This window comes from Nelumbo nucifera, chromosome 5 (assembly GCF_055504915.1).
Source record: "Nelumbo nucifera cultivar China Antique chromosome 5, China Antique-T2T, whole genome shotgun sequence".
NCBI lineage: Eukaryota > Viridiplantae > Streptophyta > Magnoliopsida > Proteales > Nelumbonaceae > Nelumbo > Nelumbo nucifera.
The window spans coordinates 26,402,085-26,423,063 of NC_142653.1; the positions used below are offsets into that span (position 1 = coordinate 26,402,085).

At 36.5% G+C, this 20,979-nt stretch overlaps 1 long non-coding RNA gene across 1 annotated transcript; it reads left to right on the forward strand.

The window, feature by feature from the left end:
- The first annotated feature begins 12,189 nt into the window (after nt 1-12,189).
- On the forward strand, nt 12,190-17,392 carry LOC148791330 (uncharacterized). The gene is made up of 4 exons (XR_016076776.1): nt 12,190-12,390; nt 15,889-16,019; nt 16,109-16,190; nt 16,330-17,392. It is a non-coding gene; the product is annotated as an uncharacterized LOC148791330 (long non-coding RNA).
- The last annotated feature ends 3,587 nt before the right edge of the window (nt 17,393-20,979 follow it).

Genomic DNA, 20,979 nt, shown 5'->3' on the forward strand with positions numbered 1-20,979 from the left:
GGTTGGTGATGTGGCGAAGGACGAGGGGACGGACGAGGTCAATGACGGTCTGTAGGGTGATGAAGAAGCGTAGCTGCTAGTGGGAACTCTCTGTTAATGTCTTTGGAAAACTACTATGCTTGGAGCCTGTGTATTCCTGAATGTTCTTTCTTAGAGCCTATGTTATCTCGAATGTTTCTTTCTTTGCCTTGCTTTTTTTGAATGGCTTTTTTTTGAATGGATAGATAATCCTTTCCTGTACAAACAATGCCTTCTTTTATGCCCTTTACTTTCCTTCGCTATAAAATAAGCTAAACTCACGAGTTTGGCTAAGTCAAAACGCTGCCAAGTTGTCGAGTTGCTGACATCTTTCAGATTGGCATAGGGGGGCCTTAGAGCTAAAAGTGGTTTGGCTTCCCCTATTGAAGCTACTAAACTTGTGATTTTGGCTAAGTCAAGACGTTGCCGAGTTGTTGAGCTGTTGACATCTTTCAGGTCGGCATAGGGGGCCTTAGAGCTACAAGCGGTTTGGATTCCCCTTATTCATTTAGCGGGCGGTCTACTTTTGCTCTTGTGGATGCAGCTCAAAACTTACGAACTCCTCATAAGTAGTATCTCCTTAGGTTACCAATGTTCCACGCACAAGGTACATGCTTCTCCTCCAATGTTTTAAGTTTGTAAATGCCTTCACCGATCACCTTAAGTACTTTGTAGGGGCCTTCCCAGTTCGGACCTATCTTTCCTATGCTGTGATTAAGCACCATAACCTTTTTGAGTACAAGGTTGCTAACTCGAAATTGGCATCTCTTAACTTGAGCGTTATAGTACCGAGCTACCCATTGTTGGTACGCCATAGTCCGAATGTAGGCTAAGTCGCGAACTTCCTCCACTTGGTCAAGGTTAGTCCACAGCTCGTCCTCGTTAGCCTCCTCATCATATGTCTCAGATCACAAGGCCGACACTTCGATCTCAGTTGGGATGATAGCCTCCATCCCATACGTCAGGTTGAAAGGAGTCTTGTCGGTCGTCGTCTTGGTGGTAGTTCAATAAGCTCAGAGAATGCTGGGCAACTCGTTTACGCACAAACCTTTAGTTTGGGGAAGTCGAGTTTTCAATCCATGAAGGATTTCCTTATTCATCACTTTGGCTTGACTATTCGCCCGGGGTGGGACACCGAGGTAAAGTTCTGCTAGATTCCCATCTCGGTACACCAGTTTTGGAACTTGATGTCTTCGAACTGCTTTTCGTTGTCTAATATTAGTACCCTATGGAGTCCGAATTTGCAGACAAATGTTCCTCAAAAAAAAAATTTGGATGTTGCGAGCTATGATGGATACCAGCGGCTTAGCTTTCACCCACTTAGTAAAATAATCCACCACAACCACTAAGAACCTCATTTTCCTGGTTGCAGGTGGGAGGGAACCGAGAATGTCTATCTTTCACTGTGCAAATGGCCATGGGCTGGTAAGGTATCTCAGGACAACAGCGACTGACGTAGTATGTTAGCGTGTCGCTGACACTTCTCACACTTCCGAACTAACTCCATTGCATTTGCCTTCACTGTGGGGCAGTAGTAGCCTTGTTGTAGGGTTTTCTGGGCTAGTGCCTTGCCCCCCAAGTGTCCTCCGCAGAGACCTTCATGGATCTCACATAACACTTGGTCCGCTTTTGTTGGATGCAGGCACCACAAGTAGGGAAGTGTGAATGACGTACGTTACAAATGTTCGCTAATAATAACATAGCGGGCTGACTACCGTTCTACCCTCCATGGTGCATTGCATTCTGCTGGTAGGGTCCAATGGTGCAAATAATCAACTAGTGGGTCAATCTAGGTCGGTTTTGCAACTAAAATAGGAGTGACCTCTTTTGCTACCCTTTCTATGCTAGGTTGTAGCAAGTCTTCAATGTAAATTGTCATCTTCGTGATATCCGTTGCATCGACTAGCTTCAAGAGCGCGTCGGCCTTGGTGTTCTCGGAACTTGTTGGATGTACCAAGAGTGGAATTTGGCCAAGACCTCTATAACCTTGGCCAAGTATCCCAACATGGCGGGCTCCCGAGCCTCATATTGCCCATTCACTTGGTTCACCACTAGTTGGGAGTCATTGTACACCACGAGATGTTTCGCACTGACCTCCTTTGCCAATGATAGCCCAACTATCAATGCCTCATACTCAGCTTCATTGTTCGAAGCTTGAAACACGAATTAGAGAGCATACTCTAGCTTCACCTCGCTAGGTCCATAAAGGATTAGCCCAACTCCGCTTTCGCACTGGTTGGACGAGCCATCCACATGGAGGATCCAAGGCTCCTCATCCCAAGTCGGGTCAGGCGTCGTGCTAGTAAATACCTCTGAGGTGCTCATGGGCCCAACAACTTTAGGGGTCGGCATTCTGAACGTGCATTTGCTGATGAAGTCTACCAGGACCTAGGTCTTGATTGTTGGGCATGGCTCAAATCGGATGCCGTACTTGCTCCTATTTTGTTAACCTTTCCGAGACCTTGGACTTTTGAAGGACTTGTCTCAGAGGTCGATCAGTCAGAACCACAATGGTATGGGCCTGAAAGTAAGGGCGCAGTTTACGGGCTGCTAGCACCACCGAGAAGGCCAACTTCTCGATGTTTGAGTACCTAGTCTCGGTGGCATGTAGGACTTTACTTACGTAGTAGATATGTCACTGCACCCTATCCACCTCGTAGATTAAAACTGAGCTAACTACCTTGAAAGTCATCACATGCTGAGAGGTAGAATTTTAGCTCGTCTCTAGGTTCTGGTCTGGTTAGCAAGGGTGGTGAACTTAAGTATCTTTTCAACACATTAAACACGAGCTGGTAGTCTTTGGCCCACTCGAAATCTTGGTTCTTTTTTATGGCCTTGAAAAACGGAAGACACCACCTAGCTGACTTAGACATAAAGCGGTTCAGGGCGAGTTAGATTCAATGCCACGTCGATTCATTATGTATCCAAGGAACGTGTCCAACGTGAATCCAAAGATGCACTTGTTTTGGTTGAGCTTCATGTTATATTTTCTTAAAATGTCAAAAATGTAGTTTAGGCCGGAAATTAAAGAGCTTAAAAACTAGGTTTTAACAACCATATCATCAAGATAAATTTCTATTTTACTTCCAATCAAATTGAAAAATATTTTGTTTCCAAGATGCTGGTAGGTCGCCCTAGCATTTTTTAAACCAAAGGACATAACTTTGTAACAGTACAAGCCCGTTTTAGTTACATAAGTTGTCTTTTCCTAGTCGGTTGGATCCATTTGGATTTGGTTGTAGCTAGAGTAGGCATACATGAATCTCAACAACTCAAACCCTAAGGTCGCATCTACCCGGCGATCTATCCTAGGGAGTGGGGAGTTGTCCTTTGGGCATGCTCTATTAAGGTCGGTGTAATCGACGCACATGCACCACTTGTCGTTGGTCTTTCTTCACGAGAACTAGGTCTGCAATTCAGCTCGGGTATTGGACCTCTCTAACAAAGTTTACTGCGAGGACTTTCACACCTCCTCGTCCACTATCCTCAACCAATCCTGTGTGAGGTTCCTTTTCCATTACTAGACTGCTTTAACTAAAGTGTCAACATTTAGCCTATGAGTTATGACAGAGGGGTCTATGCCGGGGATTTTTGCTGCCGACCAAGCAAAAACATCTAAATTATTAATTAAAAAGCTTACCAGTTCAGAGTGTAGTGGTTTTGTGAGGCGGACTCCAATCTTTACTCACTTTGTGGGGTCAGTATTTGAGACCGGCACCAGGATGGTGTCCTTCACGGGGCGAGCTCTCTCATTGCCGTTCTTCGGGGGTGGCTCTAGGTCGACGTCGACGGCTTGCTTTCCTTTCCCTTTTAGCGTGGTCACATAGCTCTTTTGTGACTCAACCTGATCTCCTCGCACCACTTCCACCCCATAGTCTATTGGGAATTTCATCGACAAATGATAGGTCGACACCACAGCTTTGAGGGCATATGGCATTGTAGGGCGAGGGAGTTGAAACCACTAGGAAGTCGTGGTTGAAGTGCACGTGATTTTGCGCTGAGCCCGCTGTCATTGATACTCATATTTGGCCTAGAGGTCGCACCACTTCTCCATTGAAGCCAACTAGGGGGCGTCAGCCAGTAGTAAGTCTTCCTCTCCAACTCCATCCGCTCGAATGCCTCTGGAAAGATGATATCCGCTGAGCTGTCGGAATCAACAAGAATCCGCTTTACCTCAAAATCATTTATCACTAACTTGATCACGAGGGCGTCGTCATGTGGATATTGGATTCCATGAGCGTCATCCTCGGTGAAATAGATTATTTCCTCCACACGAAACACGAGGGCACTTAGGTAGGTTCTTGTCCTCATGCATGAACTCCCAAATTGAGTTCTTCCTGCTTGAGGTGTTGCATCTTGCTACGGTGGACCCCGCTCATGATCATGTTGATTACACCATGGATGGGCCGCTCTATGGGTGGTGGGTCTCAAGGAGGTTTGTTCCTGCTTGACTTGGCACTTCTCTAGATTGGTCAGCAGGTCGATGGCAATCTTCTTGCTTGATGAATTGCTTCAGGTAACCTTGGCGGATTAGCTCCTCGATCTTGTCCTTGAGGTTACAATAGTTTTTTGTGTCATAGTTGATATGTCGGTGGAAATGGTAGTATTTGTTCAGGTTCTTGTTGGTAGGGTCTCCTCTCATCTAAGGTGGCCATCTAATGTACTTGGCTATTTTTATTTGCATCAGGATCTCCCCTCTCTTCGCGCTCAGTGCAGTGTAGTTCTGGTTTTGGATGGGAGGGGTGTGAGAACGCCGACTTGAGGACCTGCTACCTCTATAAGGGGACCTGCTCCTTCGTGGCAACTTGCTACGCCGATTTCGCGGGGACTTGTTTCTCCTCGATGACTTATTTTTCTTCCTTAGTTTGTTGATCCCCTATTCGTCCTCCAACCTCTTCCGTTTTCCGCTCAGCTTCAATCGGGATCCGAGCACTTCCTTAACCTTTGTGAACTTGACTGCTTGGTTGAGAAACTCCTCCATGAAAGATGGAGGGTTCAACTTGACCTCCTAGTGCAAGTCAAGATGTCGGACACTATTAACTGTTGTGGTGGGCTGTATGGCCGAATCGAGGTTTGGGATTTGCAACTACTCCAGGTTGAACCGCTTTAGTGTCAGAGCTTCTAATTGGGTTGTTGGACCACATTCAAGAGGCAGGTCGCTACTTCAGACATCGCTTACTCGTCGCAAAGTAAGTGGTGGAGAGATCGACGAACTAGCTCCAGCTTTTAATTGAGCCTGCGGCTAGTCCCGAGTACCACATCCAAGCTGTAGCTCAGAAGGTGGTCGAGAAGGCCATGCAAAGGCTCACATCGTTGGCCCCATATAGCTACACCAGGGCCTGGAAATTGTCTAGGTGGTCGACCGGTTCAATTGTTTAGTTTAATGATTTCAAGCTAGGGGCCTTAAAGTCTTTAGGTCATGGGGCCGTGAGAATTTCAGTGGCTAGTGGCGAAGTGCGGGCCACCGGCTGTGTTGACGAGGTGGTGATCTAGCTCACCTCTTTCTTCTCTTCCTTCTTTTCTGCCTCCTCGTTTGGGGTGAGGCAACTCCTTCCTACATTATGGCATGCACGTCTGTGATGCCTCCTCCTGGACCCCTTAGTGGAGTTGGTGGCCTCGGATGTCACAATTCGGGTTGATTCCATGGCAGGAACCTGGTTTGGATCATCGTGACACCGATGTGGATCTAGTACTTGATTGTGGCTCTGGTCGTCGGGTTGTTGATTCTGGTTCTCGTTCTGCACGGTGACCTGATGCTGTTGGTGTTGTTGTTGCTGCTACATCCCTGCTAATGCCACAAAATGGACTTCCTATGTCCTCATCTGCAGGTTTATCCCGTTGACAAATTGCATCAGCTCATGAAATTGGCGATCATCAATCACAACAGGAACCATGGAGGGCTCAATCGTTGGAAGAGGCACGTTCATGACGGGCAGAGGGAAGTTGGGATTTTGTGTGATAGGGATGCCTGGTACAGTCAGGGGCACGGTGAATTGCCCGATAGTGACAGAGGGGACCTAAACATACATGGCGTGCTAGTCCTACCCCCCATGTGATTGCTTCGTCAACGCGTGTGTTGTTGTTGATGAGGTTGTTGCTAGAAGATGCCATTAGGTTGAAGTCTTAGTGAGGAGGTGAGAACTCGACTTTTTGTTATGTGTTCCCATAGATGGTGCCAATTTATGATGCAGGATTTGGTGTTCCTTGCTGGCAGATAGTGGGATGTCGAACTGAGTAGGCCGCTTAGTTGAGTTGCAAAAGAAGATATCATAGTGTTCATGTTGCTTGACCCAGGGTGGGCACTCCAATACTTAAGTTAGCAAAGAGTTTTGAGAGAGCTAAAAAGCGAGAAAGCTAGAGAGCTAATGAATTGTGAGAGGTAAATCGCACCTACCTTTTCTGTGAATGGGGATACCTTTATATAAGCAAGCTGTCATGAGGCTCATGAAGTGCGTCCGAGGTCTCTAGCCCGTTTGATTCGTAGGTGGTTTCACTCCCAAAGATGGACTCCGCGTAGGGGTGATAATTTCAGCCCGGCCCAGCTCGGCCAAGAAATTTCGGGCATGGGCCTGGGTTTTGTATTCAGGCCCGCAAATTTTAGGGCCAGGCTTGGGCTTAATACTTCAATCTCGGCCTGACCACATATATTTAAACTTACACATTTTGTGTATAATGTATACATATGTATACATGTTATTTTACATTATATTATATATAAAAATATTATAATATGACATTTATAATTTATATTATATGTAATATTTTATATTATATAATGTATAAAATAAGTTTATATGCATGTTATGTCATTTAATATATAGATATGTAATGTTTTATATATGAGTGACATTGGCTCGGAATCAAGCCTGGAACCCTGGGCTGGGCTGGGCCCGGGCCTAAGCTATAGCCCTTATCATAAGTGCAAAGCTTGGCCTTAGCCCGACCCATGATCACCCTTAACTCCATGTAAGTGGGTAGTGTCTATCCAGTCACGCCCAAAAGAGGTGGGGTGACAATCGACTCTTTTGATGTGGCATCGTGATCTCGGGGATGTCGGAGGTGATAATCCGCTCATGGGGGAGGTCGCTAGCCAAACTCAGGTCAGGTCGGCAAAAAGTAGGTCGCCTCTTATGCCGAATTGATGTTTTGTCGGGCCGTTCGCAGTCCATCCTGTTGAGGTGGTGCCAAGGTCGTCAAGGCGGATGTGAGGTGTCTGAGGCACTCCTGAGGTTGCTTACGTGGCGCTGAGATGTCACTTGGTTGTCTTGATGTGCCACATGTCATCACATCACTAGTGGGTCAAATCGCCTCTCATTAGTAGATGTTCCCAATACGCAGTTGAGATATGGTAGGTGTTTGGCATCGATGCTGGGAACATCGCACCATTTCTGAGAAAAATAGGTGTTGGGCATGTGGAGTTGTGAGCACGGTGCTGGGCTTATTTTTTGTTTGTAACCAGTGCTGCCACATAGGCATTATTTGAGAAAACAACACTGGTTTTATTTGGTATCAATGCTGGCAGCAATGTTTTTAACATTGATCTTATTATCCAATGTCTAAGATGATGCCACATTGATGCCATATCATTACAACTTAGGCAATAACACACAATTTTCCTAGAAAATATCAAATTTGGCGTTACTCCATACCACACTTTCCCGATTTCCAAGGCATGGTCTAGAGCAACGTTTTTTTTTTTGAGAAAATGATACCAAACAAGAGGGCATTGCTTCCAATACCGTTTTCTTTGACGTGACACCTACATCGCACCATTTTCTCAGAAAACGACACCACCATGTTGTCTGGTGCAGATGTGAACTCCCCGTTAAAGCTAATCTGAATTACAACTCATACCAATGCGAAGTGTGTTCTCCATGACGGATCGGGATGTGCTACAAACACGACGTGCACAATTACTTGCATTATCCAATCGCTTGTGAACACGTAATGTAAATCATTGCCTCATCGATAAGTTAGCAGATGTATGGATTTCCAACATTCTTGGTGTTGGTCATTTAATCTCATTAGAGATTAAACCCAATGGGGTTTGATTGGTCAATTACATGAAAAAAACACACATGCACACATGTTTTGAAAAATAACTTTTTTTTTCTTACTAAAGTCACTTTTTAACTTGTCCCACATTGGAAAGTTACAAGAATTGTTTTGGGTTTTTTAATAGGAGTTGATTTACACTCCTTAGATATAAAGAGGAGAGTATGGAGGCTTGTCGCGCATGTGTGCAGCGCAATGAGGTGCTTTAGAGGCACACTTTGCATGTACCCGTGTGGCTCGCGAAAAGTAGCTTTGGCTTTTGGTGCGAGGCTAACCGTTGATGTGATCAACGACCACAATTCAATTTGGTGTGATCGAGAGGCACCATTCAAAGTTAACAGTCACAATTTCAAAAATTGTGATTGTTCAAGGAGCCTTTTTTTAAACCAGCACCTTCCTTTGTTTCATGACTCTTCACGAATTATTTAAGGTGTGAATCAAGCATTTGCAAACACAATTTTCGAAAATTACTTTGTCTCTCTTAGTCTGGTTTGTTACTGTCTCACAGAAGGTTTCTTTGGAGACTCTTCAACTTTGCTGGTTATAGATTCTCATCTAAGACTCTGTTATATCATATGAACGGATTTGCCTGTAACCCAATAACAAACTTAGTGGAAATGAGTGATGACAAATAACGTTCTAAAAACAGTATCTTCAAACACGCCTCAAAACTTCTCCTCAAAATTTCAATGATTCCACTTCCAAACACCTAGTACTCTATTTCATCCATCCTTATATTTAATCCTGTGATAATATATCACACAGTTGATCCTCTTTCTCGCACACCCCCCCGAATCCTAACTGAAGTCCTTAATCAAATGAATTGTGGGCCAAGGAAAAGTGATGAGTCCGGGGGGAACCAAAACCTACTAAAGCAAGCGATTACCAACGACGCTATGTTGTGAACTCTTTGCTTGTACCATAGGCCCTTGTGTCATGAACTCGAGACCTCTTTAGGTGGGAGGACTTCTTATAGTTTGTGCCGGTTTCGATATCTTATGATCATGGGTGCATGCGCCACGTATTAACAATGAACTCACGTTTTAGCGTTATGGTTGATTAATTAATGTGATATTGGTGAAAAAACATTTTTTTTTATAAACTTTAGAGCCGTTAAAGAATTTGCTTATCTATATTATAATAAACACCGATATTTAATTTCTGATAAAGTTAATATTGTCAGTTGGGACATGTTTATGCAGGTTAGGGTAGAGCTGCCCCCAATTCGATGAGTAAAAATATGCAGAATCAGTCCATCATTGTTGGGGTCTGTAGTAAGAGACCCCAGAACTCAACCAATTATTAATTGGGATTATCACTCGCCTGTTTGGGTCTTAATAGATTACAAAATAATCAAAACCCGATTCAATTATAAACTAGACATGTAATAATTTCGATCTTCGATGAAACCTTTTCATCTTTTATTTAGAGTAAGCATGTGTTTGGTTTTGTGAATGTCTATAGATGGCATGGTTTTCAAAATCGGATTGGACCAGAAAAATTGAGAACCAGTCATTTGATTGGTTCTATTTTTCTTTGAAGTTGTTTTTTTCCTCAAAACCATTGATTTTGGTTAGTAAATCATTGAACTGGCTGGTTAATCATTTGAACGGTTTTGATCATTTTTTCCTAAAACCCAAATGGTCGGACCGTTCAAACTAGTAACTAGACCCTTAATCGATTCAATTTTGAAAACCATGATAGATAGAGTGTTTATTGCTTTAAACAATATTTAGGCTGTATTTGATTGTAGTGTAAATGCAAATCGATATAAAATTCAACGTCAGTTCACATTTGTCTATATTTGTTTTTGTTATAAATAAGGAGTGGTGCAAAAGCAAAACTTTACTCCTGGTCTGTATTTTTATGAATTTGTTTCTATTGTAAGGTTTACATCAATTTTATTAATATATTATTTACATCCATTATTATTTGAAAAAAAATCCAATGGTTTATTGAAATTTTAAATTCATTGGCATTGAACTCCATCAATCTATTTTTACATTGATGAAGTATATGCTTTGTTCTGTAGGTATTTCATAGATGGGCCATTTATTGCTTTAAATGTTTATTTGTACAATGTTACTTTAAACCTTTAAGCTATGTTTGGTTTGAAGGAAAAGGTAGGGAAATGCAGGGAAACCTATACAAAATTTGTAAATGTTTCCTTTCATTTCCCTATTTTTTCCTTCAAACCAAACATAGCCTTATTGTTTTGTTGTTTGTTTAGACATTGTTTTAAACGTTTTTTTTTTTTTTTTGCTTTCTACCTTAGATTAATACCCATAAAAGTGTGTCACATTATCATTTTATTTCAGTAAATATTGGGATATTAAGAAAAACGAAAATTTAACGTTTTTCCAAATGTTCTATACACATAAATCAAAACATTTCAGTTTCTTAATATTTATTTGATAAATGGTGAAATCAAAAAGTGAGTTCATATACAATAAACACCAATGCCAATATGGTGTTGATTCCAAAGAAATTGAGAAAAGATTTGTGGTTTGGCAATGAATGTGCATCCTAAATGTGATACTATCAATAAATGATGAAAATAAATGACAGAGGGCCACCGTTCTCATAACCTAAGACTTTTGTAAGAAAGAGGATCATGACCCGCCATTGCATTGGTTCAACTTAACAGAGATTTCATCAAAGCGTCGAAGTTCACCTTGGCCATGGTGGGGCCACTCAAAATGGGTAATGACTGAATTGGCTGTATGGAATTATTAATTGATTAAATAGGTGATTTGCCCCGTGAAACTTTTTTTTTTTTTTTGAAAATAAGGAGAAAATTTATTAATACCACCTGATTGATCTATCTCTTTTATGATGCCAGTTAATTGGTTGGTTGTGAATTTATCCGATATCATTTCTTTCAGGTATCATAGTCCAACCCGAAATAAGAAAACCGAGAATTAATGATAATTCTTATTTGTTCTAAACGATTTACCAACAACTTCTGATTGAATAATTTCTTGGACTTTTTGGACTTGAAATGTCTAATGAAAGCATCTAAACCCAGCTAATTAGCGACCTAATCTGTCCAGGTCATTAGTTTGATTGCCCAATGACAATCGCATTTTGAAAACAATACTTAAAACCAAGGTGATGTTTGATATCGATGCCGATTTTCCCAAAAATCTGCGCCATTTGGATTCACATCAACATTTTTAAGAATCAGTGGTTTTTTCTCTGTTTGGTTGATCAATTATGCCAATTTCTAGGAAATCATCAAAAAATCAATCGTTAAAATTGGCCTGGGCGAGGGATTACCACATTCAGTAATTCCCCAATTTTTAAGGCTTTTCTGATTTTTGTTGGATGAGGTGACATCTTACGAGACAAAAGGCGAGAAGTTGTTCTAGTGCTTCAGTGAAAAATAATTATTCTTAAAACTCAATACCAAACAATCTCAGAAGTGATTTTTAAAAAATCGGCTGCCACAAAAGAAATGATACCAAATAACAAGAAAAGCATGATTTTTGAAAAATCACTGATTTTGGAATTCAATAATCACCGATTTTAAAAAAATCAAGTGTGAAGAATTATCATTGATGCCAAACATCACCCTAATTTCACTCATTCCATGGAGCAATCATCCTTTCCCAGCACTTCGGACACTCATCTTTTAACTGTAACACTACTTTTAGCTGAATCTTTTTATCTTATTTTTCATTCTTAATTAAAATCGAATTGTTAAACTTCGTTCTAATCCGTGCTTATGCCACAATGGCAAAGAATGAAAAGGGCTCCAAAATTTTGCAAAAAACAGAAACTTGTCAAAGGAAAGAGGTCTCCCCTCCAAAAGAAGAATCCTGACACCGCCTTGTTTATGTTGTATATGTATTTACCAACTACGAGAAAACATATAAAGATATATTCTCTTGATTAACAAATGCATGCCTGAATCAGACTCGAAACACCAGAGGCCCAGAGCAAGGTTCAAAGTATCGATACGATATGTCCAATACGGTATTGTATTGTATCTTTTAGCATACGATACAAGATGTGGTATGAAATTGGAAATGTCGTATCTTTTCGTCCGTATCGGTATCGTATCGATACGATACGGTGCTATATTGACCAATACGGCACTAAAACGATACAGGTGGAAATATAATTCTTCGAACTCAGGAGAGAAGGCTTCTTTCTCTTTCTCTCGAAAAAAGCCTTCTCTCCCTCCCAAACAACTCCAAACCTCTCTTATACTTGTCTACAATGTTAGATATGCAAAAAAAAAAACATAAAAAACGCATCAAACTTGAAGATTTGGGAAGATTTTTGAGGTCTTGGAAAATATTGCGAAAACAGGTGAGTTTTCCAAAAATTTTCATCTAATCTCTCTAATTTGCTGTTTCTTTCTTGTTTAAATGCTTGAAAATGCTCTAAACCTACCCGATCTACATTTCTCATGTCAAAAATCACATTTTTTTTTATTGTATGTGCAGATCTATGGATTTTTATGAAGAAATATGAAAAAAATAAAAATAAAGAAAAAAAATTGTTTATTTTTTTATTTGAATGTAAGCACTTACTATGTTAGAAACCTATGGGTGCAGATCTTTGTATGTGCAGATCTATGAATGTAAGCACTTACTACCATATCCATGTAAGATTTGAAATTTTCTATGTAATATTTATTTTTTGATTTATTTTTGTAATTTTCAGAATTAAAAATAAATAAATATTAATTATTTATTTTTTAATATGATTTGTCCATAAACACTGAACATATTGTAGATATATGGTTGATCTATCATGCCCATAGATTATTTGACATTTATCATTCAAATATGATTTTTTGTAATTTTTTTGTAAATTTCAGAATTAAAAATAAATATTAATTAATTATTTTTTAATATGATTTGTCCATAAACACTGAAAATATTATTAATATATGGCTGATCTATCATATCCATAGATTATTTGACATTTATCATTCAAATATGATTTTTTTTTATTTTCTTTTGTAATTTTCAGAATTAAAAATAAATATTAATTAATTATTTTTTAATATGATTTGTCCATAAACATTGAAAATATTCTTAATATATGGCTGATCTATCATATCCAAAGATTATTTTACATTTATCATTCAAATATAATTTTTTTGAATTTTCTTTTATAAATTCTATAATTAAAAATAAATATTAATTAATTGTTTTTTAATATGATTTGTCCATAAACACTGAAAATATTCTTAATATATGGCTGATCTATCATATCCATAGATTATTTGACATTTATCATTCAAATATGATTTTTTTTTATTTTCTTTTGTAATTTTCAGAATTAAAAATAAATATTAATTAATTATTTAATATGATTTGTCCATAAACATTGAAAATATTCTTAATATATGGCTGATCTATCATATCCAAAGATTATTTTACATTTATCATTCAAATATAATTTTTTTGAATTTTCTTTTATAAATTCTATAATTAAAAATAAATATTAATTAATTGTTTTTTAATATGATTTGTCCATAAACACTGAAAATATTCTTAATATATGGCTGATCTATCATATCCATAGATTATTTGACATTTATCATTCAAATATGATTTTTTTGTAATTTTCAGAATTAAAAATAAATATTAATTAATTAATTTTCAATATGATTTGTCCATAAAAATTGAATATATTCTTAATATATGACTGATCTATTAGTTTTAAAATTAAAAATGAATAATAATTATTTATCTCTTATTGTAATTTTTCATAAACATTGAATATATTCTTAATATATGGCTAATTTATCATTTCCATAGATAATTTGGTTTTCTTATTTAAATTTGAACAATAATTTGGAAATGTGGATTATGAATAAATATGACATTTATATTGAATAAATATGAATATGATTATGAAGTTTTTTTTCTAATTTATTTTTATGGTTTACGTGAATTATGAAGTGCTCTCTATCGAGTATTCGATATGACACCTAAAAGGGAAGAAAAACTAGATATTGGCTGGAGATATGGTACTGAAGTAAATAATAATAGACTCCATACCAAATGTCATTTTTGTGGGCAAATTATGAAAGGTGGTGGTATAACTCCTCTTAAACATCACTTGGTTAGAGGGTATTCAAACGTTTCTGATTGTCCAAAGTGCCAAATGGAAATTTTCAAGGCAATGAAAGAACATCTCAAAGAACAGGAGATGTTGAAGAAACAAAAACAAAAAGAGAAAAAAAATGATAGGAAGAACATTGAAGGCCAGAGGGGATGATGAGGATGAGGAAGAAGAAGAAGATGATGACGATGAAGAAAGGTCTGAATATGTTAACATTGATGATAATGTAGAGCAAAGGGCATTCAATATGAGTAGACATGCATCACGAGCTTTTCAATGGAAACAAAAACAATTACAAAGATTCCATAGCACTAGGCCCCAATTTTGAAAATCACAATATCAAGAGGGGAGTTCTTCACAACCACAATTATCTAGAAACAAGAATAGTATCTTTTGAGCAAAGAGTTGGAAAGAAGCATTTAACATATTTAAGCCCTCCAAGTCCAAAAAAATCTCAAAAAGTGACACTCCTAATATAGAAAAGATGGACAGATTTTTGTATAGAGACAAAGATGCTGGGCAAAAAAAAAAAAAAAGATTAAGGAGTGTTATGACCATGGATTTGGAAATGATGCTAGAAGAGTTGTCTCAAAGTTTTTTCTATACAATTATATCCATGCAAATGCAGCAACCTCTCTATATTATAAAATCATGATAGATGAAATTGCAAAAGCAGGAAAAGGTGTACGGGGGCCTATACCTTATGAAATTATGGGGAGGTTCTTAGATGAGAAAGTTGAAGAGTTGAAAATCCATTTCAAAACATTCTTCCAAAAAGCTGAAATATATAGGCTCACTATTATGTGTGATGGTTGGACGGGACCAACTAGATTTTCGATCATCAATTTTATGGTGTATTGTAATGGGCAAACAATGTTTCATAAATCTATTGATGCATCTAATGATCGACATAATGCACAGTATTTGTTTAATTTGATGAATGCAATGGTTGATGAAGTTGGTGCAGAAAATGTTGTACAAGTTGTAACTGATAATGGAAGTGCTTATAAAGTAGTTGGTAGAATGTTAAAATAAAAAAGAAAGCACTTGTATTAGACATCGTGTACAGTTCATTGCCTTGATTTAATGTTAGAAGACATTGCTAAACTTTCTATGGTGTCCAAAGTGATTGAAAGGGGAAAAATGATTATCAATTTCATTTATAATAACTCAATTGTTCTTAACTTGATGGGGAGCTTCACAAACAATAGAGAATTAATACATTCAGGGCCAACTCGTTTTGCTACTCCTTATATTGCTCTTGAAATTCTAAATTCTCAAAAGACAGCATTGAGACGCATGATTGACTTAGATGAATGGAAATCACTACCACAAGTAAGAACAAAAAGGGGAGAAGAAGTTGAGAAAATTATCAATGACAACAATTTTTGGAAATTAGTTCAACAATATGCTTTGATGACTGAGCCCTTTGTAAAAATGCTTCGAATTGTTGGTGGTGAAAAAAAAGCAACAATGGAAATTGTATATGAGGCAATGCATAGAGTGAAAAAGATGATTGAAGATAAATTTTTAAATTCAAATAAACACATCCTGGACATTATAAACAAGAGATGGAATGCACAATCGTTCACTATTTACATAAAGCAAGTATTTTTTTTACTCTATTTAATTATATCATTAATTTCCAATATTTTATATTTTTATGCTAATTACTAAATGAGTTTTTAAGATGTAAATTAACAATGCTATTGTTTTCTTAAATTTCAGCATATTATTTAAATCCAACTTTTCAATATGATCATGATCTTGTTGTGAATGAGGATTTATTGTCATCTTTGAAAAAAGTCATTACAATGTTGGAGCCAGATGAAACCAGAGCTACCATTGCCTTACAAGAGGTAAAGTGTAAATGATTGTGTAAGTTGATAAATTATATAATAAATATATTTTGGTAATATGATACTAATATCTGTTATTTTTAATTTAGGCAAAAATATTTCGTGAAGCATTAAGTGATTTTACAAATCCCGTGGCCGTTAAAGTAAGAACAAGAACAAAAACTGACCTAGGTAAATTAAAATTTTAATATATTCTTGATTTGTCTATTGTTTAATGTTAATTATCAAGTTGTTAACTAATTAATTTTATTTTTAATATTATATATTATATATTTGTATTAAAATGTATATATATTTTTTGTTTTTTCAGTTGAATGGTGGTTGATTTATGGCTAAGATGCTCCACATCTTTGTAAAATAGCAATAAGGATATTATCACAAACGGCTTATTCTTGTGGTTGTGAACGAAATTGGAGTACCTTCGGCCTTATTCATACAAAGTAGATAAATTGTCTATCCTATGACACTTTGGAGAAGTTGGTATATGTCCACTATAACATGATATTGAGAGTTAGACATCTCATTAGAGATAGAAGGCATTCAGAAGGTTATTTCAACCCAATTGACCTTGATGATATATATGATGTAGAAAATCCAGTGATATCTTGGTTAAAAGATAAAGACACAGAAGCAAGGGTCCTAGATGAACCAGGTAATCCTCCAAGACTTGATCCCTATATTGCAAATCAAATGGGGATAAATGTTGATGACTGGGTCAGAGAACAGACAGGCAATACTGATGATGGTGGTGGTGGTGATGGTGGTGAATATGATAGAAGTGGCTATGATAGAACAGGTGGTCGCAGTGAATGTGATGCTACAATTAGTTTTGTCAAATATATACCACTTATGGATGATTCAATGCTACTTAGTCAAGAGCTATACCGTCAAAGTCACAGAGATATGTAATTAATGGATAGTTCCAGTTATGGTTCTTATAGTTATGGAACATCAGATGAATGAAACCAATATTATAGAAGATCCATAGAAAGTAATTAGATGATACCTGGATTAAATATGATGAGTTTGAGTTCAACTTCTAATTATGGCTACAGTTCTTCTCAGTATGGATATGAATCATATGACACAGGTCATATAACTACAACCCCTAGAACTACAATGAGTTATTGGCTTTTTGGTGGTTTTGCTGAAGGATATGGATCAAATTATCAGACTCAACCTTGTTATCAGCAATGCTGTACTAAGGAGCAATTTGAGCATTTTAGACAAATATATATACATCATACACTAATAGAATGAGTTGGGGCAAATATTGTGATTTGGTTAGAGATCAATACAATGTAGATATAAGCAATTATGAGCCTGCAAGAAATTCCCTATGGCACTAAATTATTGCTTGTTATCACATGATTTCAGGTATATAAATAAATAATTAATTTTTGTTATGATTTTAATATTTATTTATTAATTATTTTTCAATTATATGTTATATAGGTTATTCATGGACACCACCATTCATGAAGGTACGTTTTATACTTCTATTACTAGATGTTTTTTTCTTTAATTTTAAACAATATTTTGTGTTGAATTAGGTTGTATGTGTTGAATTGAATTATTAGATGTTGATGTGATTATAATTTTAATAAACATTGTTTAGATGTTTTACATATATTGAGTACTTGAGTATAATGTGGTTCCTTATAAATTCTATTAAAATTTATTAATTTAATGTATCTTATTAAAGCCTTATATTTAGTGTTATTGGTGTATTTTTATATTATATTGAAGTTTTTATATTGTTTTTATACATATCTATGCGTATCTTAATTTTTTCTGATACACATGCATATCTCAAACGTATCTCAATATGTATCTTAAAATTGCTTTCTTAATACACTAAGCGTATCCGATATTTGAAACTTGGCTCAAAACGAATATTTAAACTACATGTTTCATTCTTTCTGTTCTTTCTGCCCCTCAATCTCCTAAACCTTACCTCTCCACCGACAATGACAAAATGACTGATACCTAAATTCATGAGTACTTCATGATCGTCTTTTTATCTTTTTTCTTTTTGTTTTCTTCTCCATATTCCTACCGCCATTTACATCAAAATTAGCCACCGACTTTCGCTACAGATTAAGAGTCAGCCATCTAGAATCTAGCCATTCAGTTGTCTCATTCATATACTTGAAGGAAACATCACGCTTTTGTCTGATTTTATGATGCCAGACAATGGCTCTAGATCGGAAGGAGACCTTTGAGCCTCTTTCCCCCTCTCACCCTCTCAGAGTCATTCTCACTAGGATGATATTTGGATTCTAGACCTTGACTCATCACCAGATTTCACTTGGCTCATTACCCAAGTTTTAATATGAAATAAAGAATTTGGCGAAACAGGATTTGAACAAAGATATCTCTGTGTGTGTGTTGTGACTTCGAGTCGCAGGTAAGTAGAAAGTCTGAAGTCCATGTTCAGCAGTAAATTGTCGAACACCCATAACTATCTAGTTTTGTCAGAGACAGTTTTTCTCATGCTCTCAGAATAATGAGTAACGGATTTTATTTTCAAGAAGAAAGAGGAGGTCCTAGTTACTTGTCTTTAAATTCATCTGCCAAAAAGCATAAATCAGAAACAGAAAATCAAGACATTGCGAATGAGGAAAGAAAGTGGTTTATTCACAAACACCGATAAATGAAAATCCCTGTAGTTCAAGCTTCAAGGGGTGGGAGTGGGGGAATGAGATAAAATCCAGGGGTTTTTACCGTTCACTCCACCCTTAGGTGGAACTACTACTAGAATAGGGGTGGACTGAATCCTGTCCTGGATTGATGCCAAATTCATGGAAATGATGTGGTTTATAGGGGGCTATTAATAGATTAAGAGGGGGCTGCAAATTCAATTTCTGAGGAGGATTGCAGTCCAAAAATTCCTAAAATCGCAACCGTGGTCTTATGCAACACCCAATGAAATGTGAATACACATTAGCTTTCGAAATCGAAATAAATTCAAGTAATTATTACATTAATTGATTTTTTATTTCATTGGGGTCACATGCCACCTAGGAATGGCAACGAGATAGCTATTTTATTTAAAATAATTAAAAATAAAATAGCTAAATTTTATAATATTATTAAAAAATCTAAATATATTTAATCATATTTTTAAAATAATAATATATATACATATACATACATATATAATTGGAATCCTCATGGAATGGCCTGCAGGGCAGGGAATAATACTCTTTTTGTTCCTGATAAAAATTTCTTTATCCATGTCCCCACAGGAAAAAATCATATCCATCCCCACCTCATTCAAAGTCGATCCCGTAAAGATTACAAAAATGGAAAATATTGCCATTCTTATGCGATCACAATTGCAACAGATTTTTTTTTTTTTTTTTTTTGGGGATCATCAGCAGCCATTGATGTCGATGTCACAATAGGGATAGAATCTGGTGGTGGAAAATGACAATAATGAACATGCGTAGGTGGTTAATGATGGTGAAGGGGAAAAGGGAACAAATAATAAACACGAAAGGGATCGAAAGAAAGGAGAAAGACGCTGCAAGTTTATTTTTATCATTCCAGGGATAGGAGATGACTGAGAACATGATTCATCTCCTTACATAATTTCTACATTCTAAGGAGTTGTAATTATGACCTTGGAGCTTCTGAGTTGGCTGGTTTTCTGGGTAAAAAGCATGTTATGTCAAAGTTTCAACAGAAATTGGTTATCTTATTTCTTAATTTTAGTGGGTGGGAATGTTAATTCCCAGATGCTGCATTTCAAAATTTTGTTACAGAAGCTAAGCCATAGTATTGGCAGTTTGAAGGCTTCATTGAAGTTAAGAAAGTAGGGGAAATGTTTTGAAAAGTTTGGTTTGGATAAGCTTAACAGATTAAAGTCAGCATGTAGCTTTCACTATTTAAACCCGCTTAACCAAATAATCAACACTGTGAAATCAAGGTTCAAAATTTTCTTACAATATATATTGTATTAATGGGTCATTGATATGCTTATTTTAAGGATTTTTAAAAAGATTTGACTATGATATGGGAAAGATATGATATCTGAAAAACTTTTGACCACTTAATTAGAATCATAAATGTGGTAGTCAATCAGGTGTTATTTATCAAATAGAATCAACTAGAATTATAATTATTTGTTTTAAATGCTTAATAACCTTTCCATCCCTGAAATTTTGAAACAAAAAAAACAATAAAATAATAAAATGCAAAATTTTCTTACAATATATATTGTATTAATGGGTCATTGATATGCTTATTTTAAGGATTTTTAAAAAGATTTGACTATGATATGGGAAAGATATAATATCTGAAAAACTTTTGACCACTTAATTAGAATCATAAATGTGGTAGTCAATCAGGTGTTATTTATCAAATAGAATCAACTAGAATTATAATTATTTGTTTTAAATGCTTAATAACCTTTCCATCCCTGAAATTTTGAAACAAAAAAAACAATAAAATAATAAAATGCAAAATTTTCTTACAATATATATTGTATTAATGGGTCATTGATATGCTTATTTTAAGGATTTTTAAAAAGATTTGACTATGATATGGGAAAGATATAATATCTGAAAAACTTTTGACCACTTAATTAGAATCATAAATGTGGTAGTCAATCAGGTGTTATTTATCAAATAGAATCAACTAGAATTATAATTATTTGTTTTAAATGCTTAATAACCTTTCCATCCCTGAAATTTTGAAACAAAAAAAACTAAAATAATAAAATGCAAAAATAAAAATGATTCAGGTGCACAATGTTGAATTCCAGTAAAGAACAATTTAGAATAAATTCAAATGGTATATAGTATATATTTCTTTCAAGGTGTTTTCTCACCTCTTAGGCCCCATTTGATTTGCAGGAATAGGGGTCTGGAATCGGAATTGAAATGGGCTATTCCAATTTTAACTGTTTGGTTGAGCGGAATTTTATTATTTGAAAAATAACATTCCCCCATTT